Genomic DNA, 24,519 nt, shown 5'->3' with positions numbered 1-24,519 from the left:
CAATAAAGCCCTTTGAATTGAATTAGAGAGAGAGAGAGAGAGAGAGAGAGAGAGAGAGAGAGAGAGAGAGACCTATTTATTTGTTTACTTTAATATCATAAGCCCCTGGGCCAGATACAGAATGTGCCGTGTTCAAAGAGGTCATTAACAACTGCAGTTCATCTCAGTGGCGCCTGTGTCATCAGCTCCACATCTTGACTTGGGTCAACGTTGTGCCAAAATGGAGGACCACTTTGGTTGAATCAAAGACTTTGTGGTTAAAACATTCAGCGAATCAATAACTCATTGGATGACACACTTGAGTGTGTAGTACTGTGTGCTGCCTCACCCGGCAGTGATCTTGCTTTGAAGTTCATTAACTAACAGATGGTGTACCACTAGAAACAACTGCATTCTGCCATTCTGAACATTACCTGCAACATCATATTCCATTTTGTACGTTTTTTTCTCGGTGTAGCCCGCTCATACGCACACGGAAAAGCATCCTGGGCTTACACAGAGACGTATCACTAGAGTCCCACAAAATGGAATATAGTGTTGCGAATAAAGTTTGGAATGACACAATTTCATGTGTACAACATCTAAAGACCTGCATCACTATACTGAGAGCGTTGCTGTTTCTAAAAGGACATATTGTGTTTTTGGAGCCTATGTTCATGTTTCATCTCTGCCCCTATAACTGCTAAAAGAGCATGAGGAAGTCTATCATTGGCTCAGTTTCTCAAAAACAAGTGAGATCTTTAAAAAAGTGTCTGAACACTTCTATAATATGCCACTTACATTAAAAAATGGACATTAGGTTCAAATAAAGTGAACTTCTCCTTTAATGTAATTGCACATAATGCCAATTAATAATGTACTCTACCCATGCAAACCAAAGCCTGACATTGGATTTGAAAAGCTCAATGACAGAAGCAGGAAACACAACTGGCAGGCATATTGCTGTGTTCATCAAATGTCCTGACAGGGTCTGTAAGCAACACCCAGCTGGGCTAAATTAGGTCCTCAGAAATCTCGAGACTCTCCCAAAAAATAGGAAAATCGTGCAGCACAGCTAAAGCAGCTTTGCTCTAGTAATTGTGGCACTACAGTCAAAATGACAGCCCTCATTTACCATTGTCTCTGGCTAAATACACGCCACGTCACCGAAAAGCCTGTCCTGAGTTGAACCGAGCTGAACATTTCTGCATTGTATGTTGAGCCAGCATCGGAGGGCATGTATCCAAAAGAAAAGCTGCCGGACCTTTGAAGTTTAGAGATTAGCTGTTATTCTGAAAATGTATTGTCTAAAATAAATTCCACAACTGTTCTGCTTAAAACGGCATTGTTCGCTTGGTACATCCATTTTTGGACTATTAAATGAATGATATGCAGTATAGCCAATCATCAGCTGTTTACCAAAACAAGTGGTGGGGCAGCTGGTTTGTTGTTTTTCCAATCGCAGGAATGAGGAATCAGTCTAGCTCTTTCACACTCACCCCCTCCACACACACACTTACACCCCCGCTCTAAAAAGCAACTGTTCAACTCCACTATTTAGATATGCACATTCACAAGTACAATACTCTTCTACTACTGTGAGTTTCCCTTGAGTAGTTTCAATACCACAGAGGGGACCTACAGCTCAGCATTAGGGAGAAGGAAGAGTCTCACATTGCCTTCTTATTCCTCTGGAGAAAAAAAAACTGTTAATGAGGACATCATTAGGGACTTTCCAAGGTTAAAGTAGATTTAGGTTGCTATGGTGAAAATGTATGGTGCCCATCAAAATAAGGGCTAAACTGCAGCGTTGGGAACCCTAGAAGGTAAAGCAGCACCAGGGTGTAATGAAAGGCAGTGGGCTACAAGTGGTGAGGTCACTGGCTCTCTCACATCTCCATGGTGACCTTGTCATCTGAAATAATCTGACTGTTCCCTGAGGTGACATAAAAAAAGATTATGTAACGTAAAACCAATGTCAATTTTTGGTTGATATTTAATGGAGTTGAAATGTTAGTTCAACATGTTTTTGCCCAGTGACTATCTATCTGAAGGATCTCTTATGCTCCTACTCTGATTGGTTGAAAGGTGACAGCTACTTTCATAAAGTCCACCAGCATGTGTATAATACCTTAGAAGTCTAAAACAATAGTCATTGAGTAGTAAATCAAATCCAATCAAATCAAATCAAATGTTATTTATCACGTGCTTCGTAAACAACAGTTGTAGGCTAACAGTGAAATGCTTACTTACAGGCCCTTCCAAACAATGCAGAGAAAAAATTATAACAGGTGGAATAAATATACAATGAATAACGATAACTTGCCTATATACATACTATTTTTAGAAAATAAATGTTTGCGATTGCATGAAGGCTGAATACCTACCGAGGAACATATGTTGATGGTAGTGCTTTGGCAAGGATTTTCACATACTACACTCACACGACCCTACAAGTGACATGACGAATAGATTTTCGGTTGGCATTCTTTCCAAATGGGTAACAATAAAGTCAAGACGAATTGTAACAGAGCCATTGTGTGTGAAAGTGACTTATTTCCCCGGTTTCCACTGTCCGCCTCCAAACCAACTAGAATGAGAAGAAGAAACAAGACGTCTATATTTTCACCTGGGTTTCCAGTGAGTGTCTGTGGTTATGTTGTGCAATATTTCCCCTTAATTGTTCCAGCCAATCTGTCAGTAGAAGAGGGGTGCTTGCTGATGATTCCCATGACATGTATCTATCCCTTCAATTCTACCACATCAAGGAAACAACAAAACAGAAGAAAAACATTGATAAGCCAAAATTGTTGAAACGGATATGATTTAAACCAGACGGAACATTACGATTTTATAAAAGAGGGATCAGACAGCAATGTACACAACTACATCACTGAGCACACATAGGCCTATACAAACAGAAAGAAAAAGCGAATTCCAATTTTCATTCAACAGACTTTACCGTATTCTTATGCAAGTTTGAACCGGTCACCACTGCTATGGACCTTTCCACTCTTAGTTCCAAATATCATGTACGAAGACACACACCATTAACGTATTATAAGGTGACTTATAAGTGTCGTCTCACGTCTCCGAGGCTTCCTATGCCTTTCGTTTAGCTCTGAAATAAACATGATTTGTACATGGACCTTAGAAAGACATTGGTTACATCCCAAATAGCACCCTGTTCCCTATACAGTAAAGTGCCCTACTTTTGACCAGGGCCCTATGGTAAAAAAAAAGGGGGGGGGGGGGAGTAGTGCACTAGATAGGGAATAGGGTGCCATTTGGGATTTATGTTGAGGATGGTCTTGATATAGTCTTGATATAGATGAGTGTATTCTGATAAAATGAACTGGCAGTTATAGGAGTTGGCTTCAAAGGTTCCGTGTGTCCACAGTCACGTGAGTACTGCCATTTGATGTGGCCATGCTGAAGACGTGAACAATGAGAGTTTCACTTGCCTGCGAGACTTTGCCCAATTTCAACGCTTGCTTGCCCTCACATAACAAAGCCTGCCTTTGTTATCTTAAGGGGATAGAATCAATGGGATGGCAGGAATCCACCAGCCGTGCCAAAGGACTTTGATCATTTCAAATGCCCTCTGTGATGCTTGGCTGTAGCATGTCCTCGTTTAAAAACAAAATACGCTCCACTCACAGACACACACACACATCCAATTTTCAATAATGAGTACACACAAGGCATCTCAAACTTACTCCAGTTGCTGGAGGGGGAGGGAGAGAGAGAGATGTTTCAGCCCTATAAAGGCCTGTTGATCTGCTCAGTTATTATCGCTGAATCACAGCAGAGGGAGACAGCATGGGTTTAATCTTAATTTGCTGTGTTTGCTTAACGAGTTTACAGTAGAGTGATTTCTCTCCCCTCCTCCGCATTCACTGAGCCACTCAGAGGGAAGCTCTGTTCGGGGGAGGATAGTTTTACCGACAGTCAGCCAGGCAGAATGGAAGCAATTTGGAAGGACATCTACTCTGTTGTGCTAGGATGAAAGTAATGACATCTTCAATGCTGTTTTCACCCTCGGAGTGATTTTAACAATGTATCTGCCTGTGGGGGCTTAATGAAGTAGGCTGAGGGATGTGCAGTGAACTGTCTCTGCCCACTGGTTCACCCCGTTCTCTCTGTCCACTGAATCACACTGGACACATATGGTGTTCTGCAGACCTGGGTCCAAATAGTGTTTGAAATATTTCATATACTTTAGTTGTGCTTGATTCAGCTTGTCTGGTGCGATGGTCCCAAAAGTGCAAACGCCACCCACCCGGTGCTCAAGGTAGGCTCAGTAAAACATACTAAGTGTCTGAATGAATATACCTTTTAAAACTGAGTTCTGTGGTGTAATGGTGAAGGGATAATGCTGCATTTGATCACTGTATGCAAAAACAAAATATAAACTTCTGATTAAGGAATTACAGGGATTTTTACTACATTTTATACTTTTTTACGGTACAAGGTTATGGTAATACACCAATGTACATAATAGTACTGCGCCGCACATTGAACGTATTCTTAAATATTTCAAAATTGTTTTCATTGGAGAAAATATGTGGTCAATCATATTCCCAAGGAGCAGTAAAACGGTTTTATATAACGGGTGTTCTCATGCTATTCATCTGTTTGTTTTCAAAGTGACGACATTGGATAAAAGACTGAGTTCAAAATATATAAAACACTATACAGCCATACCGGTGACCTGATCTTAGGTTCGACAAGGTATTGGATTTCACATGATGAGAGAACGATGATGTTATATAACAGTGGACCTCGAATACAGCCAACACACCCCATCCATCATTGTCAGTCTTTAAAGTATCCACATGCCACACACTGTACCATTTTTTTATGCCCTGAGGGTTCGTAAAGAACGGCTCCAAAGAAAGATCATAACAAAATTATGACTATTCGGATAGATTTGAATTCATGCATTAATTAGCTATCTATTATTTTCCATGTTATATATAGGTTTTGAGGATGGATAGGGGTCAATTATGTGTATTCTGTTTAATGACACACCTAGTCCTTTTGATCTCAATTTGTCACGAATTGGTTGTAGCTTTCAAATCACAATATTGCTGACGTTGCATACTGTTCACTGGCACATATTCAAATCAAATCAAATTTATTTATATAGCCCTTCGTACATCAGCTGATATCTCAAAGTGCTGTACAGAAACCCAGCCTAAAACCCCAAACAGCAAGCAATGCAGGTGTAGAAGCACGGTGGCTAGGAAAAACTCCCTAGAAAGGCCAAAACCTAGGAAGAAACCTAGAGAGGAACCAGGCTATGTGGGGTGGCCAGTCCACTTCTGGCTGTGCCGGGTGGAGATTATAACAGAACATGGCCAAGATGTTCAAATGTTCATAAATGACCAGCATGGTCCAATAATAATAAGGCAGAACAGTTGAAACTGGAGCAGCAGCACGGCCAGGTGGACTGGGGACAGCAAGGAGTCATCATGTCAGGTAGTCCTGAGGCATGGTCCTAGGGCTCAGGTCCTCAGAGAGAGAGAAAGAAAGAGAGAAAGAGAGAATTAGAGAGAGCACACTTAAATTCACACAGGACACTGAATAGGACAGGAGAAGTACTCCAGATATAACAAACTGACCCCAGCCCCCCAACACATAAACTACTGCAGCATAAATACTGGAGGCTGAGACAGGAGGGGTCAGGAGACACTGTGGCCCCATCCGAGGACACCCCCGGACAGGGCCAAACAGGAAGGATATAACCCCACCCACTTTGCCAAAGCACAGCCCCCACACCACTAGAGGGATATCTTCAACCACCAACTTACCATCGTGAGACAAGGCCGAGTATAGCCCACAAAGATCTCCGCCACGGCACAACCCAAGGGGGGGGCGCCAACCCAGACAGGAAGATCACATCAGTGACTCAACCCACTCAAGTGACGCACCCCTCCTAGGGACGGTATGAAAGAGCCCCAGTAAGCCAGTGACTCAGCCCCTGTAATAGGGTTAGAAGCAGAGAATCCCAGTGGAAAGAGGGGAACCGGCCAGCAGAGACAGCAAGGGCGGTTCGTTGCTCCAGAGCCTTTCCGTTCACCTTCCCACTCCTGGGCCAGACTACACTCAATCATATGACCCACTGAAGAGATGAGTCTTCAGTAAAGACTTAAAGGTTGAGACCGAGTTTGTGTCTCTTACATGGGTAGGCAGACCATTCCATAAAAATGGAGCTCTATAGGAGAAAGCCCTGCCTCCAGCTGTTTGCTTAGAAATTCTAGGGACAATTAGGAGGCCTGCGTCTTGTGACCGTAGCATACATGTAGGTATGTACGGTAGGACCAGATAGGTAGGAGCAAGCCCATGTAATGCTTTGTAGGTCAGCAGTAAAACCTTGAAATCAGCCCTTGCCTTGACAGGAAGCCAGTGTAGGAAGGCTAGCGCTGGGGTAATATGATCAAATTTTTTGGTTCTAGTCAAGATTCTAGCAGCCGTATTTAGCACTAACTGAAGTTTATTTAGTGCTTTATCCGGGTAGCCGGAAAGTAGAGCATTGCAGTAGTCTAACCTAGAAGTGACAAAAGCATGGATGAATTTTTCTGCATCATTTTTGGACAGAAAGTTTCAGATTTTTGCAATGTTACGTAGATGGAAAAAAGCTGTCCTTGAAATGGTCTTGATATGTTCTTCAAAAAAGAGATCAGGGTCCAGAGTAACGCCGAGGTCCTTCCCAGTTTTATTTGACTTATTGACTTTTTGGTTTGAAATACTAACATTTCCATGTCGACTTTTTCAAAGCATTTTGTCTAAATGTACCTACTCTTTAGGAACATCAAACATGTAAAACATTGAGAAATGCCTGGCTCAATGGTGCCAGTTGAAGTTATTTTCATATAGCCTTTCCTTTGTTTGAGAGTCCTTCACTCTTGGTAACCTGCAGATTTAGATTAGCAGCATGTTCTCTCTCTCTGGAAAGTAGAACCAGAGAGAGAGAGAGAGAGAGTGAGAACATCTGGTTCCTCCTACACACTTTGCTACAAATGGCTGATCAAAGACAAAGAACCAAAACTGTAATGAGTGTGTTACGTCTGAGCATATCCTTATTTCGCTCAAACCTGTAGGTTTAAACAGAATGGCCATTTTACATTTAGTGTTTTGGACAAATAATGTGAAATGAAAGTTTCATGTTACCTGTATTATTAGAAGGTAGAGAAAGCAAGTGATAGATTAGCTAAATCTATGGCCTGTGGATAGATATTTTGGAGTTACTCGTGTCCAGTACAGTATATCCCTGTCTTTCAACAGGTACTTAATGCAAAATACCACAAGCGGTGTCAAGTTCCTCTCCAGAAGATATACTGTCCCCTCTCAGGTGTACAGAACCCCTCATCAGTTGGCCAATAGTAAATGAGCTCAAGCTTCTTTAGCTTGGTGTTAACATAATGCTGCGACTGACATGGTTGTCAATGTGTTCTACAAGCGTTTATGTGGCGGCCTGGACCACAGTGGGCACGGTGAGGACGGTAAATTCTAGATTATTCAATCCTTGATGTATTAAAACAGCAGAGAGGCTCACATACCATATAAACATGGAGGCAGACAGTTTGAATTAGATGTGTATGTGGTGTCATGGCGGTGGCTCAGATTCCCAGCTCCCTCATCATTCCAAATGGATTCTGTAATATATCACTGTCAATTGAATCCAGCCTTTCATCAAATGTATTTAAATCAGAGACAAACCACTACATACAAGTAGTATTTTGCTTGAGGCTGCCTGGAGTGCAATTGGTTCCATTGTGCCAAACAAGCTCAATCAGGCACAGCAAACATGTTTCTATGATTTGAAATAGTATTTGAACTCAGGTCTGGCAGTCAGTTCCTTTTCACGGCCGCTATGAGCTTGTACACATGGAGGACATACATTGTGCTGGTTAGGATTCAGTTGCCTTAGCTTGTTGTCAGCAATACCATCTAGAGTCAGGTTTTTTTTGTATTCTTCTCAAGCCTTTTAGACTTCTAAATGCTAAACATGATGGATCCCTGTTTTCTATTATTTTCACTGCCTGGAAGAATCCGACAGTCTCTCATTTGGACGCTGGAAAGTGACTCCAGGAACGCAACACCTCATTCCAAACACATTTCAGCTGTTTGGTGCCATTATTCCATTCCGATGATGACAGACAAATGTCATCCAGAGAATCCCTTCCAAATAAAACCCTCATATAGTAGAGTTAGTAAGGACAAATAATGAAGAGGTTTGGAAAGGAACTAACAAATAGATGTTTAAAAAGACATTTTGTTCTTCACATTGGGAGAAGTTAAATCAATAAACAATCTAAAAAAACATTAAACTGATTCTGTTTGCTCATATGTTGCAATTTTACCACAGTGATTTCATAGACTTGACCTTGAGGCCCAGCTATTCAATCAGCTTTAAAAAACAAAAAACAAGAACTGCTGCAAACTGTTAACCTCTGACATATGATATTATTTTGGGAATATTACAACATGAATGTAGACACATTCGTAGTACATAACATGCTATGGCAGACCTACAGATTTTCCACACTACACCGTACAGAACATGTCTGAAAACCAAGCATGACAACAGGGGTTAGTCTGAAAATACGTGTGGCTCACCATATCCATTCTTCTCTACACAGTCAACTTCATCATCATCATCATCATTTTTTCATCATCAAAATTCGTCAGTTAAAAACTACAAACAAAGCCTATAGGAAAACACACCAACATAATAATAATACACATTTTCAGTCTCATCCTCATCATGCAAATAAGAGTCTGTTCTTAATGTATTTACCTGTAAAAACAGGGTAAATAAATATAAATCATCAGGAGTTGATTATGATATCAAACTACATGGCGTTATCTAATGAGTTTGAGACTGAAAACAATCCAAATGTCCTAAACCTGGCAATGAAAAAGCAACAGGCCCCTAGCTCTGTCTGTAGTCCTTCACCTTGAATTGCTTCAATGAGACCAGATGCTTCCTGGAATGTGGGCAGATTAAAGCAGGTGGAGAGACAGACTGCCATCTTTATCAGTGAGGAGCCCCACAACCTACATAGTTCCTCTGTGTGTGAATACAGGTCAGACCTCCCCTAGCACTCAGGGCCAGTCAGGGGGCTGCAGTTAGACCAGGGAGAGGCTTAGACCTTCCCCTAACACTCAGGGCTAGCCAGGGGACTGCAGTTAGACTAGAGAGAGGCTCAGACTTTCCCCTAGCACTCAGGGCCAGCCAGGGGGCTGCAGTTAGACTAGAGAGAGGCTCAGACTTTCCCCTAGCACTCAGGGCCAGCCAAGGGGCTGCAGTTAGACTAGAGAGAGGCTCAGACTTTCCCCTAGCACTCAGGGCCAGTCAGGGGGCTGCAGTTAGACTAGAGAGAGGCTCAGAATTTCCCCTAGCACTCAGGGCCAGTCAGGGGGCTGCAGTTAGACTAGAGAGAGGCTCAGACTTTCCCCTAGCACTCAGGGCCAGCCAGGGGGCTGCAGTTAGACCAGGGAGAGGCTTAGACCTTCCCCTAGCACTCAGGGCTAGCCAGGGGGCTGCAATTAGACCAGTGAGAGGCTCAGACCTTCCCCTAGCACTCAGGGCCAATCAGGGGGCTGCAGTTAGACCAGTGAGAGGCTCAGACCTTCCCCTAGCACTCAGGGCCAGCCAGGGGGCTGCAGTTAGACTAGAGAGAGGCTCAGACTTTCCCCTAGCACTCAGGGCCAGTCAGGGGGCTGCAGTTAGACCAGGGAGAGGCTCAGACCTTCCCCTAGCACTCAGGGCCAGCCAGGGGGCTGCAGTTCAGGGGCTGCAGACTTTTAGCACTCAGGGCCAGTCAGGGGCTCAGACAGGGAGAGGCTTCCCCTAGCACTCAGGGCCAGCCAGGGGCTGCAGTTAGACCAGGGAGAGGCTCAGACCTTCCCCTAGCACTCAGGGCCAATCAGGGGCTGCAGTTAGACCAGGGAGAGGCTCAGACCTTCACCCCAGCCACTAGACCAGGGAGAGGGCCAGCCAGGGGGCTGCAGTTAGACCAGGGAGAGGCTCAGACCTTCCCCTAGCACTCAGGGCCAGCCAGGTGGCTGCAGTTAGACCAGAGAGAGGCTCAGACCTCCATGACAGCTCTCTCCCTGTGGAGATGGGATGTGAGAGATGTCGCTGAGAAAGTTAGCGGAGATGTTTTGTATTGGCATTGCCAACATCAGACTGCGCCAAACGTCCAATGTATAGTGTAGCTGTAAGGTTTTAGAATGGGCTTTGTCAAACAGAGGGGTGGACCAATGACAGTAGATTTTGAGTGTTCAGGATGAAGTGAACAGGGTAGAAAGTCAACCCATTCTCACTTGGAATCTGCCTGATAAGAATGAAGTCATGCTAAGTCAAATAATCAGTAGTGATAAGTTGAACATCAGTCCACCGTTGAGTTGTTGCACTCACATCTGTATTTATGAAGTGCTTTGAAAGGCTGGTCATGACACACATCAACACCATCATCCCAGACATCATCATAGTCCCACTCCAATTCGCATACCATCCCAATAGATCTACAGATGAAACCATCTTAACCTCTTCAACCTATGGGGGCGCTATGTCATTATTGGATAAAAAAACGTTCCCGTTTTAAGCGCAATATTTTGTCACGAAAAGATGCTCGACTATGCATATAATTGGCGGCTTTGGAAAGAAAACACTCTGACGTTTTCAAAACTGCAAAGATATTATTTGTGAGTGCCCCAGAAATGATGCTACAGGCGAAACCAAGATGTAACCTCAAACAGGAAATGAGCTGAATTTCTGAAGCTCTGTTTTACTATCGTCTCCTTATATGGATGTGAATGTGCTGTGAACGAGCTTATGCTCTCCAAGATGTCCAAGATGTCTGCAGCATTGTGACGTATTTGTAGGCATATCATTGGAAGATTGGCCATAAGAGACTACATTTGCCAGGGGGCCGTCCGGTGTCCTTTGTCTAAGTTGGTGCGTAATTCCCAGTGGCAATCATTTTACCATGCGATACAGAGGGAGACGCATACTTCCAGGAACAATACATCATTGAAGAGATATTTGAAAAACACCTTGAGGATTGGTTCTAAACAACGTTTGCCATGTTTCAGTCGATATTATGGAGTTAATTTGGAAAAAAGTTTGGCGTTTGGATAACTGAATTTTCAGGTTTTTTTGGTAGCCAAATGTGACGCACCAAAGTTCTTCAAAGGTAAATTATTTATTGAATGTTTTTGCTGGTTTTTGTGAAAATGTTGCCTGGTGATGCTAACGCTAAATGCTAACGCTAAATGCTAACACTAAATGCTAAATGCTAGTTTTGCTATGGTAGAGAAGCATATTTTTGAAAATCTGAGATGACAGTGTTGTTAACAAAAGGCTAAGCATGAGAGCTAGCATATTGATTTAGTTTAATTTGCGATTTTCATGAATAGTTAACGTTGCGTTATGGTAATGGGCTTGAGGCTGTAGTCATGATCCCGGATCCGGGTTGGCTCGACGCAAGAAGTTAATTGCACTTCACACTGAGCTCTCCCACCTGGACAAGAGGGGAAATAACAATGTGAGAATGCTGTTCATAGACTACAGCTCAGCATTCAACACCATAGTCCGCTCCAAGCTCATCACCAAACTTTGACTGAAACCCTCCCTCTGCAACTGGATCCTAGACTCCCTAACGGGCCGGCCCTAGGTGGTGGGGATAGGCAACACCTCCACCACGCTGATCCTCAACACCCTCATGGGTGTGGGCTTAGTTCCCTTCTGTACTCCCTGTTCACCCACGTCTCCAACACCATCAGCAAGTTCGCTGATGACACGACGATGGTAGGCCTGATCTCCGACGGCGATGAGTCAGCCTACAGGGAGCAGGTCAGAGACTTAGCACAGTGGTGCCAGGACAACAACCTCTCCCTCAACGTTTAGCAAGACCAAGGAGTTTATCGTGGGCTATAGGAGAGCACACCCCATTCACAACGGCGGGCCTGTTGTGGAGCAGGTCGAGAGCTTCAAGTTCCTTGGAATCCACATCACCATGCACGGTCTTGAAGAAAGGAAAACAACGCCTCTTCCCCCTCAGGAGGCTGAAAAGATTTGGCATGGGACCCTCGGATCCTCAAAAACTTCTACAGTGACGCATCACCGCTTGGTATGTCAAATGCACCACCTTGACCGCAAAGTGCTACAGAGGGTGGTGCGGACAGCCCAGTACATCACTGGGGCCGAGCTCCCTGCCATCCAGGACCTCTATATCAGGCAGTGTCAGAGGAAGGCCTGAAAAATTGCCAAAGAATCCAGCCACCAAAGTCATAGACTGTTCACTTTGTTACCGATCGTCAAACGGCACCGGAGCATCGGCTCTCGGACCAACAGCTTCTACCTCCAAGCCATAAGTTTAAATAGCCGGACTGCTAAATAGTACATTTATGGTCCCCAAACTATACACACACTCCGTAGACTGTATACACACACCATATACACACACTCCGTAGACTATATACACACCATATACACACACTCTGTAGACTATATACACACACCATATACACACACTCTGTAGACTATATACACACACCATATACACACACACCATATACACACACTCTGTAGACTATATATACACACCATATACACACTCACTAGACGATATATACAAACCACATACACACACTCACTAGACTATATATATGCACCATACACACACCATATACACACACCATATACACACACTCTGTAGACTATATATATACACACCCTCTAGACTATATATACACACCATATACACATACTCCGTAGACTATATATACACACCATATACACACTCACTAAACTATATATACACACACCATATACACACACTCTGTAGACTATATATATACACACTCACTAGACTATATGCAGTGCCTTGCAAGAATATTCACCCCTTGGCATTTTTCCTACTTTGTTGCATTACAACCTGTAATTTAAATGGATTTTTATTTGGATTTCATGTAATAGACATACACAAAATAGTCCAAATTACTTCTAAAAAATAAAAAACTGAAAAGTGGTGCATGCATATCTAGTCACCCCCTTTGCTATGAAGCCCCTAAATAAGATCTGGTGCAACCAATTACCTTCAGAAGTCACATAATTAGTTAAATAAAATCCACCTGTGTGCAATCTATGTGTCACATAATCTGACACATGATCTCAGTATATATACACCTGTTCTGAAAGGCCCCAGAGTCTGCAACACCACTATGCAAGGGGCACAACCAAGCAAACGGCACCATGAAGACCAAGGAGCTCTCCAAACAGATCAGGGACAAAGTTGTGGAGAAGTACAGATCAGGGTTGGGTTATAAAAAAATATCTGAAACTTTGAACATCCCACAGAGCACCATTAAATCCATAATAAAAAAATGGAAAGAATATGGCACCACAACAAACCTGCCAAGAGAGGGCCACCCACCAAAACTCACAGACCAGGCAAGGATGGCATTAGTCAGAGAGGCAACAAAGAGACCAAAGATAACCCTGAAGGAGCTGCAAAGTTCCACAGCGGAGATTGGAGTATCTGTCCATAGGACCACTTTAAGCCATACACTCCACAGAGCTGGGCTTTACAGAAGAGTGACCAGACAAAAATTTGCAAACATGTTTGGTGTTTGCCAAAAGGCATGTGGGAGACTTCCCAAACAGATGGTCAGATTAGACTAAAATTGAGCTTTTTGGCCATCAAGGAAAATGCTATGTCTGGCGCAAAAGTGAAGCATGGTGACGACAGCATCATGCTGTGGGGATGTCTTTCATCGGCAGGGACTAGGAAACTGGTCAGAATTGAAGGAATTATGGATGGTGCTAAATACAGGGAAATTCTTGAGGGAAACCTGTTTCAGTCTTCAGGAGATTTGAGACTGGGACGGAGGTTCACCTTCCAGCAGGACAATGACCCTAAGCATACTGCTAAAGCAACACTTGAGTGGTTTAAGGGGAACCATTTAAATGTCTTGGAATGGCCTAGTCAAAGCCCAGACCTCAATCCAATTGAGAATCTGTGGTATGACTTAAAGATTGCTGTACACAAGAACCCATCCAACTTGAAGGAGTTGGAGCAGTTTTGTCTTGAAGAATGGGCAAAAATCCCAGTGGCTAGATGTGCCAAGCTTATAGAGACATACCCCAAGAGACTTTCAGCTGTATTTGCTGCAAAAGGTGGCTCTACAAAGTATTGACTTTGGGGGGTTGAATAGTTATGCACGCTCAAGTTTTCCGTTTCTTTTTGTCTTATTTCTTGTTTGTTTCCATCTTCAAAGTGGTAGGCATGTTGTGTAAATCAAATGACAAACCCCCCAAAAAAACATTTTAATTCCAGGTTGTAGGAATACTTTCGCAAGCCAATGTATGCACACCATATACACACACTCACTCACATCGCATTGAAGTTTTGGCCTGGTTTAGATCTTATCTGTCGGAAAGATATCAGTTTGTCTCTGTGGATGGTTTGTGACAAATCAACTGTACATTTCAGTGTTCCTCAAGGCTCCGTTTTATGACCACTATTGTTTTCACTATATATTTTACCTATTGGTGATGTCATTCGGAAACATAATGTTAACGTTCACTGCTATGTGGATGACACACAGCTGTACATTTCAATGAAACAGGTGAAGCCCCAAAATTGCCCTCCCTGGAAGCCTGTGTTTCAGAAAAAAAGGAAGTGGATGGCGGCAAATGTTCTACTTTTAAACTCGGACAAAACAGAGATGCTAGTTCTAGGTCCCAAGAAACAAAGAGATCTTCTGTTGAATCTGACAATTAATCTTAATGGTTGTACAGACATCTAAAAAAAAACTGTGAAGGACCTCGGCGTTACTCTGGACCTTGATCTCTCTTTTGACGAGCATATCAAGACTGTTTCAAGGACAGCTTTTTTCCATCTACGTAACACTGCAAAAATCAGAAACCTTCTTTCCAAAAATGATGCAGAAAAATGTATCCATGCTGTTGTCACTTCTAGGTTAGACTACTGCAATGCTCTACTTTCCGGCTACCCGGATAAAGCACTAAATAAACTTCAGTTAGTTCTAAACACGGCAACCCAAAAATGTTATCATATTACTCCAGTGCTAGCCTCTCTACACTGGCTTCCTGTTAAGGTAAGGGCAGATTTCAAGGTTGTACTGCTAACCTACAAAGCATTACATGGGCTTGCTCCTACCTATCTTTCCGATTTGGTCCTGCCGTACATACCTACACGTATGCTCCGGTTACAAGACGCAGACCTCCTTACTGTCCCTAGAAATTCTAAGCAAAGGCTGGAGGTAGAGCCATTTTTATTGAATGGTCTGCCTATCCATGTGAGAGACGCAGACTCGGTCTCAACCTTTGAGTCTTTATACTCATCTCTTCAATAAATACTCATCTCTTCAATAGGTCCTATGATTGAGTGTAGTCTGGCCCAGGAGTGTGAAGGTGAACGGAAAGGCACTGGAGCAACGAACCGCCATTGCTGTCACTGCCTGGCCAGTTCCCCTCACTCCACTGGAATTCTCTGCCTCAAACCCTATTACAGGGGCTGAGTCACTGGCTTACTGGTACTCTTTCATGCAATCCCTAGGAGGGGTGCGTCACTTGAGTGGGTTGAGTCACTGACGCCCCCCCTTGGGTTGTGCCGTGGGGGAGATCTTCGTGGGCTATACTCGGCCTTGTCAAAGGATGGTAAGTTGGTGGTTGAAGATATCCCTCTAGTGGTGTGGGGGCTGTGCTTTGGCAAAGTGGGTGGGATTATATCCTGCCTGTTTGGCCCTGTCCGGGGTTAACCTCGGCGCCAACAGAGATGGCCGCCTCGCTTCGCGTTCCTAGGAAACTATGCAGTTTTTTTTTTTTACGTGTTATTGCTTACATTGGTACCCCAGGTCATCTTAGGTTTCATTACATACAGTCGAGAAGAACTACTGAACATAAGAGCAGCGTCAACTCACCATCAGTACGACCAAGAATATGACTTTCGCGAAGCGGATCCTGTGTTCTGCCTTTCACCCAGGACAACGGAATGGATCCCAGCCGGCGACCCAAAAAAACGACTTCGTAAAAGGGGGAAACGGAGCGGTCTTCTGGTCAGACTCCGGAGACGGGCACATCGTGCACCACTCCCTAGCATTCTTCTCGCCAATGTCCAGTCTCTTGACAACAAGGTTGATGGAATCCGAGCAAGGGTAGCATTCCAGAGGGACATCAGAGACTGTAACGTTCTTTGCTTCACAGAAACATGGCTCACTGGAGAGACGCTATCGGAGTCGGTGTAGCCAACTGGTTTCTCCACACATCGCGCAGACAGAAACAAACATCTTTCTGGTAAGAAGAGGGGCGGGGGCGTATGCTTCATGGTTAACGTGACGTGGTGTGATCATAACAACATACAGGCACTCAAGTCCTTCTGTTCACCTGATTTAGAATTCCTCACAATCAAATGTCGACCGCATTATCTACCAAGGGAATTCTCTTCGATTATAATCACAGCCATATATATTCCCCCCCAAGCAGACACATCGATGGCTCTGAACGAACTTTATTTGACTCTTTGCAAACTGGAATCCATTTATCCGGAGGCTGCATTCATTGTAGCTGGGGATATTAACAAGGCTAATCTGAAAACAAGACTCCCTAAATTGTATCAGCATATCGATTGCGCAACCAGGGCTGGAAAAACCTTGGATCACTGCTATTCTAACTTCCAGAGTGTGGTGTCAGGAAAATAACCTCACACTCAACGTCAACAAAACTAAGGAGATGATTGTGGACTTCAGGAAACAGCAAAGGGAACACCCCCCTATCCACATTGATTGAACAGTAGTGGAGAGGGTAGTAAGTTTTAAGTTCCTCGGCATACACATCACAGACAAACTGAATTGGTCCACCCACACAGACAGCATCATGAAGAAACCTCAGGAGGCTGAAGAAATTCGGCTTGTCACCAAAAGCACTCACAAACTTCTACAGATGCACAATCGAGAGCATCCTGTCGGGCTGTATCACCGCCTGGTACGGCAACTGCTCCGCCCACAACCGTAAGGCTCTCCAGAGGGTAGTGAGGTCTGCACAACGCATCACCGGGGGCAAACTACCTGCCCTCCAGGACACCTACACCACCCGATGTCACAGGAAGGCCATAAAGATCATCAAGGACAACAACCACCCGAGCCACTGCCTGTTCACCCCGCTATCATCCAGAAGGCGAGGTCAGTACAGGTGCATCAAAGCTGGGACAGAGAGACTGAAAAACAGCTTCTATCTCAAGGCCATCGGACTGTTAAACAGCCACCACTAACATTGAGTGGCTGCTGCCAACACACTGACTCAACTCCAGCCACTTTAATAATGGGAATTGATGGGAAATGATGTAAAATATATCACTAGCCACTTTAAACAATGCTACCTAATATAATGTTTACATACCCTACATTATTCATCTCATATGTATATGTATATACTGTACTCTATATCATCTACTGCATCTTTATGTAATACATGTGTCACTAGCCACTTTAACTATGCCACTTTGTTTACATACTCATCTCATATGTATATACACCATCTACTGTATCTTGCCTATGCCGCTCTGTACCATCACTCATTCATATATCTTTATGTACATATTCTTTATCCCCTTACACTTGTGTCTATAAGGTAGTAGTTTTGGAATTGTTAGCTAGATTACTTGTTGGTTATTACTGCATTGTCGGAACTAGAAGCACAAGCATTTCGTTACACTCTCATTAACATCTGCTAACCATGTGTATGTGACAAATAAAATTTGATTTGATTTGATTTGATTTATGGCCTCATCCCTTGTTCTCAATTTCCGCCTGAAGACATACCCTAATCTAATTGCCTGTAGCTCAGCCCCAGAGACAAGGATATGCATATTCTTGGTATCATTTGAATGGAAAATTCTGAACTTTGTGGAAATGTTAATTGAATGTAGGAGAATATAACACAGTAGAACTGGTGGAAGAAAAGAGAAAGAAAGAGCATACGTTTTCTGTTTTTTATTGTTGTAGCATTATCTGTCACATTTACTAGAATAGCCACACAGTCAGATAGGATGCTGGAGATCATTTTGATGGATAATTGTAGGTGTGCAAAGTTTCAGACTGATAACTTCAGGAATGGGTGAGCTAAATGACATTTAGCATGAAGTCACCCAGGTGTCCCACACAAGTTGCCCAAATGTACCCAAGTGGCCGAATTGGTGAAATGACCTATAACTATATACAACATATCAAAAAGCAATTCTAACACACACACACAAAAACGTTTAAAAAAATATTAGTCCCATAGCAGTCTCTTTCTGATGTAAAGCAGAGGCAAACTGAGCAAGTGGTGCAGTTCATGCAACACAGAACACAACGACGCCTCCATGCTGTGCCCTTTTGGCCCCGAGGCACAGTCATGCCTGCAGTAATGAACTGTGGCATATGAACACCACTGTGTGTGTTTGCTGTTCTACTCCATCTTATTTGAATAAAAATAATGGAAAATATAATCTGACATGGAATATATATATATATATATATATAATCTGACATGGAATATATATATATATATATATATATATATATATATATATATATATATTCCATGTCAGATTATATTTTCCATTATTTTTATTCAAATGGGATGGAGTAGAACAGCAAACACACACAGTGGTGTTCATATATATATATATATACATACACACACACACATACATATATACATATACACACATACATATATACACACACACACACACCCAAACAAACCAACACACACACACACACACACACACACACACACACACACACACACACACACACACACAAACAAACCACACATTTCACACACATGCAAAAATATATATTTATATATTTATATTTCATAAAACGGCATTAGCACTTACCCGTCCAGAAGTACGTCCTGTCCTTGCAGAAACAGCTCCTCAGTTCCTGTTTGAATCATAACACTCAAAGATTCCTCAAACAAAAAATCTGTCTCACTTTCACTTTTTCACTTTCACTTTAGACTGACTTCGCTTTTCCTGATTTATTCACCATGATATCTTCAATGAATTCGTTGAAAATACAACTTTCCGAAATACTGCTGCGCGTAACAAGCGTCACAGCGAGTCCTCTCATAGTCAAGGGATGGTGGTCCAACCCAAAACCATTACATACTGGCGTTTACCTCAGCTCATTGGCTATCTACCCAGCTAGATTTCAAGAAGATCAGTGGTCATTGGGCAGAAATACAGTCAATCAATGAAGCTTCGCTAAAATTATTGTGCGCAAGGAAGAAGTTTGGCTGTGTTGCAAACATCCAGAGGAATGCACTGAAACTTACCATGACTAGATAAACGATTGTTTACGGGTTGAATGCTCCGTAAAAAAATGATAGAGATGGAATTCGCGGCACAAATGGTTTACAAAATGTTTCGATTTAGGCTATAAAAATGGATTTTATCAAACAAAACGGCACTTCATTTGATCACTGGGACCCTCAGGAAGAGAAATAAGAGCAAGATATCAGAATGTAAGTCATAATTTTACCTTCAGATGTGAATGTGTAAAAACTGTCATGGCGGAAAATGTTTCTGTTGTTGATTGCTCTTCTCAAACAAAAGCATGGTATTTGTTCTCTGTAATAGCTATTTTAAATCTGAAAGTGTAGTTTGATTACCAAGATTCGAATCTTTGGAAGGATGTAAGACACTTGCATTTTCAAGAATGTTTAATGTTACGACGTTGTATTTTTAGTTGTCACTCTAAAATTTCCCCCGATGTTGATCCCTGTACAGGGATCGCAGCCATAAGAGGTTTTAATGTCGGACGGGGCTACAGTGTCTCCCGATCCCTCCTGTCTCAGCCTCCAGTATTTATGCTGAAAAAGTGTATGTGTCGGAGGATAGGGTCAGTCTGTTATATCTGGAGTATTTCCCCTGTCTTATCCGGTGTCCTGTGTGAATGTATGCTCTCTCTAATTCTCTCTTTTTTTCTCTCTTTCTTTTCTCTCTTTCTTTCTTTCTTTCATTCTCTCTCTCTGAGGACCTGAGCCCCAGGACCATGCCTCAGGACTACCTGGCCTGATGACTCTTTGCTGTCCCCAGTCCACCTGGTCGTGCTGCTGCTCCAGTTTCAACTGTTCTGCCTGCGGCTATGGAACCCTGACCTGTTCACCGGATGTGATACTTGTCCCAGACCTGCTGTTTTCAACTCTCTAGAGACAGCAGGAGCGGTAGGGATACGCTGAATTATCGGCTATGAAAGTCAACTGACATTTACTCCTGAGGTGCTGACCTGTTGCACCCTCAACAATCACTGTGATTGTTATTATTTGACCCTGCTCTTCATCTATGAACATTTGAACATCTTGACCATGTTCTGTTATACTCTCCACCCGGCACAGCCAGAAGAGGACTGGCCACCCCTCATAGTCTGGTTCCTCTCTAGGTTTCTTCCTAGGATCTGGCCTTTCTAGGGAGTTTTTCCTAGCCACTGTGCTTCTACACCTGCATTGCTTGCTGTTTGGGGTTTTAGGCTGGGTTTCTGTACAGCACTTTGTGACATCAGCTGATGTAAGTCGGGCTTAATAAATACATTTGATTGATTGATTGACACTCACACAAAACCTGCACACATACAAACACACACACACACACACACACACACACACACACACACACACACACACACACACACACACACACACACACACAACAAAAACACACATACATATACACTTTTACACTCATCATTTGCTGCTGCTACTCTGTTCTTTATTTGTCTATTCCATGCGAGAAATTGCCAAGAAACTGATCTTTACTTTAGGAATTCAAAAGTACAATTCTTGTCTTTCATAATTTGGTCCGATATACTTGGATGTGTAGTGTCAGCATTTGTTGCTGGCATGTCATCCCTAAATTTGCTTATCTTGCCAATGAAAAAGTTATTTGAATGTGAATGAAAAATGAAATGAAAAAGTTATCCGATGTCAACAACTACAGACCAGTATCCCTTCTTTCTTTTCTCTCCAAAACTCTTGAACGTGCCGTCCTTGGCCAGCTCTCCCGCTATCTCTCTCAGAATGACCTTCTTGATCCAAATCAGTCAGGTTTCAAGACTAGTCATTCAACTGAGACTGCTCTTCTCTGTATCACGGAGGCGCTCCGCACTGCTAAAGCTAACTCTCTCTCCTCTGCTCTCATCCTTCTAGACCTATCGGCTGCCTTCGATACTGTGAACCATCAGATCCTCCTCTCCACCCTCTCCGAGTTGGGCATCTCCGGCGCGGCCCACGCTTGGATTGCGTCCTACCTGACAGGTCGCTCCTACCAGGTGGCGTGGCGAGAATCCGTCTCCACACCACGTGCTCTCACCACTGGTGTCCCCCAGGGCTCTGTTCTAGGCCCTCTCCTATTCTCGCTATACACCAAGTCACTTGGCTCTGTCATAACCTCACATGGTCTCTCCTATCATTGCTATGCAGACGACACACAATTAATCTTCTCCTTTCCCCCTTCTGATGACCAGGTTTAATCGCATCTCTGCATGTCTGGCAGACATATCCGTGTGGATGACGGATCACCACCTCAAGCTGAACCTCGGCAAGACGGAACTGCTCTTCCTCCCGGGGAAGGACTGCCCGTTCCATGATCTCGCCATCACGGTTGACAACTCCATTGTGTCCTCCTCCCAGAGCGCTAAGAACCTTGGCGTGATCCTGGACAACACCCTGTCGTTCTCAACTAACATCAAGGCGGTGGCCCGTTCCTGTAGGTTCATGCTCTACAACATCCGCAGAGACCCTGCCTCACACAGGAAGCGGCGCAGGTCCTAATCCAGGCACTTGTCATCTCCCGTCTGGATTACTGCAACTCGCTGTTGGCTGGGCTCCCTGCCTGTGCCATTAAACCCCTACAACTCATCCAGAACGCCGCAGCCCGTCTGGTGTTCAACCTTCCCAAGTTCTCTCACGTCACCCCGCTCCTCCGCTCCCTCCACTGGCTTCCAGTTGAAGCTCGCATCCGCTACAAGACCATGGTGCTTGCCTACGGAGCTGTGAGGGGAACGGCACCTCAGTACCTCCAGGCTCTGATCAGGCCCTACACCCAAACAAGGGCACTGCGTTCATCCACCTCTGGCCTGCTCGCCTCCCTACCACTGAGGAAGTACAGTTCCCGCTCAGCCCAGTCAAAACTGTTCGCTGCTCTGGCCCCCCAATGGTGGAACAAACTCCCTCACGACGCCAGGACAGCGGAGTCAATCACCACCTTCCGGAGACACCTGAAACCCCACCTCTTTAAGGAATACCTAGGATAGGATAAAGTAATCCCTCTCACCCCCTCCCCTGAAAAGATTTAGATGCACTACTGTTCCACTGGAGGTCATAAGGTGAATGCACCAATTTGTAAGTCGCTCTGGATAAGAGCGTCTGCTAAATGACTTAAATGTAAATGTAAATGTAAGTAGTTTACAATATCAGTGGGCTTTGTGATGAATGAGCCATCTGATTCAAAGAATGAAGGAGCCGAGTTGGCTTTTTTCACAAATATTTCATTTAATTAAGGTACCCCAAAGCTTTTTACTCTCATTATTTATATTGTTTGTTTCATAGTGTAGTTTATTTTCATTTTTATTTTGTTTAGTCACAGATTTCTTCATTTGCAGTACGTTTGCCAATCAGTTGGGCTGCCAGACTTAATTGCCATACCTTTTGCCTCATCCCTTTCAACCATAACATTTTTCAATTCCTCATCAATCCAAGGGGATTTAACAGTTTTTACAGTCATTTTCTTCATGGCTTATTAGTAACTAAGTTGTATTCGGCGCATGTGACAAATACCATTTGATTTGATGTGTGCGTGCGTGCATTCCTTCTGGTTGCCTCAGTGGGGTCTTTACTCCACAGTGTGAGAGCTACTGCACAGATAGAGCTAATAGCGTCAGTGGACAGTTGTGTTCCCAGCCGTGTCTCCTGAGATGTGGGTGTGATGGTCACTACAGCAGAAGTGCAAAGGGCTCTGATTACTCCCTACTCCCTCAGCTGCTTCACGGTTATGACAAGCTCTCTCTCTAGACCGTGAGACCCTAACTTCCTTCTCTCTGCGGGCCCGCAGGAGAAAAACAAAAGGCTCTGAGAACCTATTACACCCACAGAGAAGCCTTCTTAAGTGAGATAGCAATCCTCTATCATACAAAACGGTCAATACTTTTGTCACATAAGAGCAAAATAACAGAAAGACTATGCCAGATACTCGCAAGCCCATAAGACCACAAAAACACATTACCAAACACAAGTCATACCATTCCACTTTTACATGCCTAACAATAACTCAACTTTTCCAAATACGTGATGTCGAGGCAGGCAATTCAATTTGAGGTAAAGAACTTGTCCCCCTCCACCAACCCACTAGAGTGAGATAATAATTTATCAATCTGCCCTGATAGGCAGTCTCTGTCCAACTTTACATTAGGTTATTTGGTCGAAATGGGTAAATAGTTCCATTAGACCCACAGGGGAGGCATTTCTCAGGCTGCCTAATTGAGGAGTGACAGGGCAAATGACTCACATCCTGTAAGGGGTCCCAGTGGTGCCATTAACATCCTCATTACAGTTGGCAATGCTTAGTGTTTCAGTCCTTCGGTTCTGTAAGCATGTCCAACCTCTGCCCTGTTTACATGGGACATAAGGAGTTACCTTGTTGTTCACTTAGAGACATTCCTAATAGTACTGTAGGGTATAGTCAAGTCAAATATCGGTATGAGCAAACTGATATACTGTGTAGGCCTATTTGCTTGACGTTTGTAAATATGTAAATCAATACTAAAAACAAGAAAATCAATACATGTCAAAAGCAGAAGCACGAGTGTTTCTCAACAGCTTTTACAGTAACCTGCACAGATACAAGACAAACACCAGACACGAGAGGGAGTTAAAATCCTGTGAGAAGTAGAGATTATGGGGAGAGAGGGCGTGAGAGGAGGAGAGTCTCCTACTGTCTCACTGTTTCCAATGGGGTTCATTCATCATCCTGAGAATCCACATGCTCAACATGTTAGTCGTGGAAATGTAGCCATGTCTGGATAGATCTTGATGGATTACCTGCATACTTCAGATCTGGTCCAAACTGAGACAGGCAGACCCGGATTCAAATACTATTTACATCTTTTTAAAACTTTTTTTGGGGGGGGGGGGGGGGGGGTTGTATTGCAGCAAGCTCAATTATTGCAAGTATTATTTGAACCCAGGACTCTTCACCGGCAGTTGTGTTTCACTCAAAGTGTGAAAAACTCTCTGGACACACCCTGAATACACTGTTTCAGTAGGAATGTAGATATGCCATTAGTGAATACAGTTCTGGGATTCTATTATGGTAGCATTCTGTATTCTACTAAGCAACTAACCCATCAGTGTGCCTCATCGTAGGCTACCTCATACAAATACCCATACAATCACAATGTCTTTTAGTCAACATGTTCAATCAAACAAATCTTGCCCAACAAAGTGCTGTTTATGCAAGA

At 43.5% G+C, this 24,519-nt stretch overlaps 1 long non-coding RNA gene across 1 annotated transcript; it reads left to right on the top strand.

Moving 5' to 3' along the window:
* Positions 1-19,010: 19,010 nt before the first annotated feature.
* On the top strand, positions 19,011-24,146 carry LOC135571253 (uncharacterized). The gene is made up of 3 exons (XR_010463694.1): positions 19,011-19,531; positions 19,797-20,954; positions 22,465-24,146. It is a non-coding gene; the product is annotated as an uncharacterized LOC135571253 (long non-coding RNA).
* The last annotated feature ends 373 nt before the right edge of the window (positions 24,147-24,519 follow it).

The sequence above is a fragment of the Oncorhynchus nerka genome, unplaced genomic scaffold, assembly GCF_034236695.1.
Source record: "Oncorhynchus nerka isolate Pitt River unplaced genomic scaffold, Oner_Uvic_2.0 unplaced_scaffold_17___fragment_2___debris, whole genome shotgun sequence".
NCBI classification, from domain to species: Eukaryota; Metazoa; Chordata; class Actinopteri; order Salmoniformes; family Salmonidae; genus Oncorhynchus; species Oncorhynchus nerka.
The sequence above is the reverse complement of the archived record's forward strand: the minus strand, read 5'-3'. Positions and strand labels throughout refer to the sequence as shown.